Source organism: Herpailurus yagouaroundi, unplaced genomic scaffold, assembly GCF_014898765.1.
Source record: "Herpailurus yagouaroundi ecotype Mexico unplaced genomic scaffold, PumYag 29, whole genome shotgun sequence".
NCBI classification, from domain to species: Eukaryota; Metazoa; Chordata; class Mammalia; order Carnivora; family Felidae; genus Herpailurus; species Herpailurus yagouaroundi.
In genome coordinates, this window is record NW_024412377.1 from 85,783,532 (window position 1) to 85,792,616 (window position 9,085).

General features: G+C 34.7%; 1 non-coding gene across 1 annotated transcript; it reads left to right on the plus strand.

Annotated features, from left to right (window-relative positions):
• The first annotated feature begins 8,704 nt into the window (after window positions 1-8,704).
• On the plus strand, window positions 8,705-8,868 carry LOC121017025 (U1 spliceosomal RNA). The gene has a single exon (XR_005784593.1). It is a non-coding gene; the product is annotated as a U1 spliceosomal RNA (small nuclear RNA).
• Window positions 8,869-9,085: the final 217 nt, after the last annotated feature.

The window sequence follows — 9,085 nt, forward strand, 5'->3', positions numbered from 1 at the left end:
CTTTGCTAAATTTACCTTGTCTTCTAAACACTGCAATAGAAGAATCATTAGCATTTATTATTACTTGCCTTTATCAATAATATTGTAATGTGTTTGGGACATAATAATAACCATTTAAAAACTGTGCATATATAATTGTGCCTTCTGGTGTCTGGTGCATCATAGGCAATTAAAAGCAGTAGGCTTATTTTACCTTCTTATTTGATTTCATCAAAAGTGCCATGCCGATGGCTTTATCTTTAAAGTTATACTCTTTCCCAATATCTCAGTGCTTAGTGCATCTTACACTTACTATCTGTGCTTTATTTTTTTAAGATTATTTTTTAGAGAAAGAGAGAGAGCAGGGGAGGGGGAGAGAGAGAGGGAGATAGAGAGAATCCCAAGCAGGTCATGCACTGACAGCACGGAGCCTGATGCAGGGCTCCAGCTCATGAACCATGAGATCATGACCTGAGCTGAAATCAAGAGTCAGACAGTCAACTAACTCAGCCACCCAGGGCCCCCATCCATGTTTTAAGTAGGATAAATCTGATATACATGAGAATCAATAGTCTATCTATTTCACAGTATGGGTTTTAACTGTAAATTTTGTTTTTTTTAAATGTTCTTTCTATGCTATTAGGCAGAAGGATAGCTCTACAGGCTATTAATAGAGTTGTGCTAAGCATAGTATCATTTTGGTCACTACCAAAATTCTACTGGCCAGTTTTCATTACCAAAATGAGTATGTTAATGATGAAACACACACATGTGGATAATTATATGTATATATGAATATGTGCATGCAGGTTGAAGGAAGTGCTCAGTCCTACAGTTTCATGGATGCTTCCTAATATATGGAGATAGATATTGTGCCCTAGTAACTTTTCACTCTATGTGCTGGTTTCACTCTTCATCGGGGACCAGTGTTAATAGTCTGAAGCTAATGAACAAAAGGGTTCAGTCATAATATGGACTGATTATTTCCATGACGGTCATGATCAAAGACTATAGTCCTCAACCACAGCCAGTCATTTCACAAATGCACGCCATACTATTTTAAAGGAAAATAGATACAAGATATACGGTCCCAATTTAAATGTTCCTTCCTCAAGGAAAATAACTCTTACTCTCACCCCAAGATAAGATTTCTATGCTGTATATCCACAGCTTTCTATTATTCACCTTTCATAGCACCCATAACACAGGAAAGGAATTGCATGTTTAATCATTAACTTAGTTTGGATTCTTCATAAGCAGTCTGAGATTGGATTCGTGGATTATTAGGAGTAAGCTGTCAGATGAAACCTGTATGGGAATGAGGGAGCAGGACAAGGAAGAGGAGCAAGTTAAGCAAAGTTTGAAGTTTAGCTTCAGCCTAATCCCACAGGGGAGTTCTGGAACATGAATTGTCCCACAGAATATATCCAGCCTTGAAGAAACGTTATTACACTTTTAGACACAGTGTCATTCAGTCATTGCCTACAGGCTGCCTAAAAACAGTAGAGATGCAAAGGCTTAATTCCTAGGCATCTCCAAGCAAGACGGCTCCAGTATCCTAAGAGCAAAACTCTGGAAAAAGTTACAGATATGAGACATTACAGCAAAATTCTACCGTGGCAGTTGGAAGGAAGGCACACCAAAGGAACAAAATGGTTCCCAGGCACTCTAGGCAGGGCACCAATGAGTCTGTGGTAATTGCCTTTCTTCTCTAAAAGTATAAGCTCACTAATGACAGAGGAAGTTTCAGTTTTGTTTAAGGGCTGAATGATACCAAGCGCATACCATACACTTCAGAAATGTTTGTAGTAAGAATGCATAAATAAATGAATCAATGGAATTATTTGGCAGTTAGCAAATCATATTTACACCTACTTTAAGTTCACTACCATCTTAATGAGAAATGGCACCATAGGTGGATTGAAGGCATTGATAATCAGGTATATATGTGACTGTAGAGGAAAGCTCACCAGAATAAAATACACATGATACTTATTACGGTGTCCACACTTGTTACTATGTTTTTCTATACAATCGTTATTTTTTTTTAAATCTATCCATTCAGTGTTTAGGTTAGTATATTACTTTTGTACATAAGTCAGAACATAATATGGTAGTTATCTAGTAAATAGTTAAACAGAAAGGCAAGAAATCTAAGAGTCAAGGAATTTTATTAGCTTGTTATTTTAACACGTTAGCAAGCCAATGAGTTAATGCTGATTAGCTTATGTGATTAACCTATTGCTACCACTATCAGTGATGTATGGCACATATGTTTATATATTTGCAAGATTAATGTAAAATATTTTACACTGTTTATTGCCTAGCTTATGTCATAAACATTTTGATTTTCTATATGTCCTTCATATTTACAGTAACAAATATACATACACACATACATTCACATATGAATGCATGCATATTCTACAGATTGTATGTTGCCAAAATATTTTGTTATGGCATTCTTTTCTTTTGTTCATATTTTGCTGTCATCGTTAAAGCTACAATGAACATATTTGTGTCTATTTGTGCTTCTGTTTGATTGCTTAATTGGGATAAAATTAGGAATGAAAATATGATATTTAAGTCTAAGCAATTTATTTTTTTTAACTTTATTTATTTATTTTGAGAGAGAGCAGGGGAGGGGCAGAGAGAGAGGGAGAGAGACAATCCCAAGCAGGCTCCATGCTGGCAGCTCAGAGCCTGACAAGGGCCTTGATCACACAAGCCGTGAGATCATGACCTGAGCCAAAAATCAAGAGTCAGACGTTCAACCAACTGAGTCACCCAGGTACCCCTAAGTCTAAGCACTTTAATTTCTCTGCCATATTGCTTTTCAGAAAGGCTGTACTAAATTGCTAAATTAGCAGTAATGAATTAATATGGTCATTTCTTTTCAATATAGCCAGTATTGGATGTTTTGGGTTTTGTTCCCTTGTATTTTAATTTTACTATGTAAAACACTACCCTATGAATGCTTTATTTTGCCTTGTTTTGGTAACTAGAGAGGCTAATACCTTATTTGTCAGTTTTATTGCCTCTTTTACAAACTATCATATTGTTTGCCCATTAATTTATTTAGAATGTCAAATCTTTCTTACAAATTTGAATATAGATTACCATTATCATGTTGAGGAAAATATCTACAACTTATATAAAAATAATATTATTATTTTATTTAGGTTTTATCTTTTTCCCAGAAAATTAATATGCATACATAGTTTTATAACTTCTATTAATTCAAAGAAAAAATGTTATTTTACCACAGAGCTATTATTCTATTCCTTTAGTTGCTACTTTTTCTTTTGTTTCATGCTCATTTTTAACTATTTAATGAACTTGCCATTTATTTTAAATTAAGAGGGTAAGGTGGAAATAACATTTTTCCACAATTGTTCCACACACACTTATATAACTGCTTTAATGTGGTTTTTTTTAGAAAATTTATGTTATCACACAATAAGAATTGGTATATAATTATTGATATTTCAGATCTCTACCTTCTATTCCACTTAATGTCTACAACGTTGCACAATTGTAATATTTTATGTATTGATACTAAACAATATGTTTTAATGTTTGATGGGGCAGGTCACTTTTTTATTATTTAAATATCCTACATATTTTCTCCTAACAAACAGTTTCCCAATTTACCTTTATGAAGAATTATGTTACAAATTTTGGTGCAATTATTTAAATTTTATTTTATATTTTATATAGATTAATTAAAAATTGCATTTTTGGAAATATATAGTAGCCCCTTGCAAGAATTCGCCCACTATGTCCAATTATTCAAATTTTCAAATGATAAGATTATGCAGTTTTCATATAAAGTCTCACCATACATTAAAATACAACTTTATCCCTAAATATTTCCTATATTTGTTATCCTGAGGAATCTCTCCCTCTTTAAAATTATATTTCCTAGTTGATTACTGGATTATAGAAATACAAGAAAAATTATATATTTACATTATGTTTAGATATGTATTAGTTTACAATGGATTTACATGGATGTTCTAAGTGTATAATTTCATATATATGTATACATATGTATGTGCATATATATAAATACACTCCTGATCCATACTTATTTCTCATTTACTTTTCTTTATATTTCCATTCTCAAGGAATTTAAGTGTTTTATTAATAACAGAGAAGCATTACTCCTGACTTTAATCTATTCCCTTTAAGACTCTCTGAAAACAGCTATTTCCCCTTTTCTGTTAAAAATGTATACACATGACTCTGAAAACTCTAAAACAATGGTGAAAGACATTGAAGATTACACAAACAAATGGAAATTATATTCCATTTTCATGGAATAAAAAAATTAATCTTATTAAAATGTCCCTACTACCAAAAGTGATACTCAGATTCAATGCAATCCCTATCAAAATACCAATGACATTTTTACAGAACTGGAAAAAATAATACTAAAATTTTTATGGAAACAAATAGCCCAACCAATCTTGAGAAAGAAGAATGAACCTGGAGTTATAACAATCCCAGATATCAAGATAAACTATAAAGCTATAGTAATCAAAACAGTATGGTACTGGACAAAATAGATACATAGATCAAGAGAACAGAATAGAGTCCAGAGATAAACCCACACTTACATCGTCAATTACTCTACAATAAAGGAGGCAAGAATATGCACCTTCTTCAATAAATGGTGGTGGGAAAACTGGATAGCTACATGCAAAAGAAGGAAGCTGAATCATTTTATTATGTCATACAAAAAAAATAAACTCAAAATGGATTAAAGGCCTAAATGAAACCTAAAGCCATAAAACTCCTAGAAAAAAACATAGGCAATAAATTCTTTGGAGGCTTACCATTCATTCATGTCTCCTCAGGCAAGGGAAACAAAACCAAAAATAGTCTTGGGACTACAGCCAAATAAAATGCTCTTGCACAGTGAAGAAAACCATCAACTAAACAAAAAGGCAGAATATATAAAGAATTTATATAACTCAACACCAAAAAAAAAAAATCTGATTAAAAATAGGCAGAGGACACGAATAGACATTTTTCCAAAGAAGACATAACAATGGCAAACAGGCACATGAAAAGATGCTCGACATGGCTCATTATCAGGGAAATACAACTCAAAACCACAATAAGATACATGGCAATCAAAAAGAATGAAATCTTGCCATCTGCAACTACATGGATGGTACTGGAGGGTATTATGCTAAGTGAAATTAGTCAGAGAAAGACATATATCATATGACTTCACTCATATGAGGACTTCAAGAGACAAAACAGATGAACGTAAGGAAAGGGAAATAAAAATAATATAAAAACAGGGAGGGGGACAAAAGAGAAGAGAGTCATAAATATGGAGAACAAACAGAGGGTTACTGGAGGGGGTGTGGGAGGGGAGATGGGCTAAATGGGTAAGGGGTATTAAGGAATCTACTCCTGAAATCATTGTCGCACTATATGTTAAGTTGGATGTAAATTAAAAAAAATAAAATTAAAAAAAAAAAACATATGACCTTACACCTGTCAGAATGGCTAAAATAAAAAGACAAGAAGCAACAAGTGTTGGTGAGAATGTAGAGAAAAGAGAAGCCTCACGCACTGTTGATGGGAAGCAAATTGATGCAGCCATGGTGGAAAAGAGTATGGAAGTTTCTCACAAAATTTTAAATGGAAATATCATATGATCCAATAACTGGACTACTGGGTATTTACCCAAAGAAAACAAAAACACTAATCCAAAAAGATAGATGTACCGCTGTTTCTTGTTGCGTTATTTACAACAGCCAAGATATGGAAACTACCCAAGTATGTATCAACAAATGAAGCAAGATGTGGTAGATGTATAGATACCCACACAAACACAAACATACACACACACACACACACACACGAATATTACTCAGCTATAAAAAAGAATAATATCTTTCCATTTGCAACAACATGAATGGACCTAGAGTGTATTACGCTAAGTGAAATAAGTTGGAGAAAGACAAATACCATACGATTTAACTTATGTGTGGAAACTGAAAAATAAAACAAATGAATTTTAAAAAAGCAGAAACAGACCTATACAGAAACAAACAGATGAATGCCAGAGGAGAGGAGGATGTGGGGATGGGCAAAATGGGTGAAGGAGAGTAGAAGATACAGGCTTCCTATTATGTAATAGATAAGTCATAGGGATAAAAAGTACAGCATAGGGAATTTAGTCGATGATATTGTAACAGCATCACATGGTGACAGATTGTAGCTACACTTGCGTTCAGTCTGGCATAAAGTATAGATTTGTCCAATCACTCCCTTGCACCCCTGCAACTAATGTAACATTATGTGAAATGCACTTCAATTTAAAAAATGCAATCACCAGTACCCTCAGACATACACATACCCACAGTCATGCATAAATGTTGCTATTGATTATAATACTGTTTTTCCATTTAGCAAAGAAGAACTTTTATATTGTAGAAGGCATTTATTAGGATTTGGTTTCAAATTTTAGTAATTACTGTTTAGACATCTATTAAATTGTTACATATTATTTTCTTATTTACTTGTTCATGTGGTATAATGTTAAATTGGTTTCTGATACTGATATGGATCTCTGGATATCTAAGAGGAAAATATTTCCTAGTTCTTAATGGAGTAGTAGTATTCTTTAGTACAGCAATAGAATTCAAATTCCTAGCACTTTATATCAGTGTCAATCTATCATTATCAGGGAGATGAGTAAGTTGTTGGTTTTTGTCGTAAATGGGATAAGGAAGTATTGATGAAGGGTGAGAAACTAGACACTTTAATAAGTTATTTTAAAGAAAGATAGATGAGAAATGATCACAGGGGTGCCTGGGTGGCCCAGTCAGTTAAGCATCTGACTTCAGCTCAGGTCATGAGCTAACGGTTTGTGAGTTCAAGCCCCGCATCCAGCTCTGTGCTGACAGCTCAGAGCCTGGAGCCTGCTTCGGATTCTGTGCCTCTCTCTCTGCCCCTCCCCCCTCAATTTCTCTCTCTTTCTCTCTCTCTCTCTAAAAATAAATAAAATATTAAAAATAGTTTAAAAAAAAGAAAATAAATGATCCCAAAAGGCAAATATCATAGATAAGCATTTTTCCTAGGGCAAGTCCAGTGAAAAACAGTCACATTATAGTTGTGTTAAATTTTAATAGAGGATGAATAAAATCATCAGGGATATGTTCAACTAACCATCTCTGTAACTGCCGACAATGAGCAAGAGACAGTGAGTCCTTTATTTTTTTTTTTTTTTTTTTGACAGTGAGTCCTTTAAAAGCAGAGTGCTACTTCATTTATTGTTGTTGAAAATAAAGAAAAGGATGCTTTGGGAAGCTGGTATTTTATGATTTTATTTTAATTCTTTTCCTACTTGGGGAACTACTTGAAGTAGTTCATAGTTTCTATAGTAAATTACTTGGTTCTTATCTGCATAAAAATTTAATTACTGATTTATTCTCTAATTATCCTAAAACAGAAAAAACATTGTGGATTGCCCTAAAATGTGTGACATGACTCTGAACCCTCGCGAGTAAAGTGCTCATCATTTTGTTGATGTCTTAAATTTCTATCTCACTTTTGAAACGCGTTTTTAACATATGATCTTTCTTGACTCTACCTGCAGGCTTGTTGGCAATGTTCCCCCCACCCCCACACTCGGCTGTATCCTTGTTTCTGACCAGTGTAATGGAAGTACACAGAGATGAAGGAAAAAAAAAAACAACAGAAATTCGAATCCTAAGTCTGTTCCTTACTAACTGTGTGAGACGGAATGACTCACTGAAGGATTTCATTTTCTCATTTGCTAACTGGATACTACTGCGTGCCTCGCAGGGCTGGTGTGAGTCTTTTATGAAAGAATGTGCGTTAAATCTCAACAAAATGAGTTCATCTTCACTGTATTCTAACACGTTTAATGTTTGTATTTATATTCGTCATAAAATTCTTCTCCTGTTAGAATGTTTCGTCCATCTACTTGAGGTCAAGGACTATGTTTTATTCATCCTTGTACCTCATGTTTGACTCAATGAGTCGGGGAAATCAATTACTGTGCTCCAACCTCTGGGAATCAGAAAGACCAGAAAGTGCTTGCCCAGTTAATTCTTAAAGCTCGTTTAGATATTTGTTGAGAATACCTCCTGCAGTGCTTGTACCTTCTGTGTATTACTCCAAATACACAGGCATTAGTCCCTCACTAAGTGCTCATTGAAAATGTTTGCAAGAAAATAAATTGGTTTTATTGCCTCATTCCAGTTTGCAGAAGATATAAGGGATACTTTCTATGACCTAATTATAAAACGTTTTTATTTCTGTGTGTCTGATGTCTGTTTAGTGTCAACATCAGTCTGGACAGTGGCTCTCAACCCTGTGACTTTGAGAAAGCCCCAGAAGCCTCCATTATGGGCAAATCCATGTGGAGCTGTGATACACAGGTGTAAAGCTATAAACTGACTCATTTCCACTAAAGAAAATGGGCCACTTGAAAGTACACTCCAGAGGCATAAATCCACTCCAGAGAGACCATCCTTGCACAGTCCAGGCTGCAGCTGCTCTGGAAGGTTTTCATTCTAGGCCAGTCCTGTCCTGAGATTTCTAGGGAACATTTATGTCTTGGTCCCTATGCCACTTCCAGTCTTCTGTCATGTATCACAGCCTCAAACGAAACGGCTCTAAGACTTTGAAATCTCTAATAAGAGCTATGCCAGGTTAAAAAGCATTTCACTGAATATTTACATGGCAGTAGGGTTACCATGATCACACAGGTGGTTTTCCCAGGGTGAGGCTCATCCATTGTACTCTGGATGTGCTGACCTCTGTGATTTCCTCAAACCTGGGAAACTTGCCCACAGGATTTGTGATAGTAGGGGACTGGAATCACACTGCCCTTTAAAAAAGGGGGGGGGGAGGCATTTTCTTGAGGCAAATACAAACATTTCTTGGCCTACATTTCAAAGTTGGGAAGACTGGGTTGAAAAAAAACCAATACTTGCGTATCGTAGGTAATGATTCATGCCAAATCATTAGGAGAAATAAACAATTTCCACACAGTACCAAACAATCGTTCTTTGGATTAAGATGGCAATACTATGAAGAAGAGGAAAGGTAA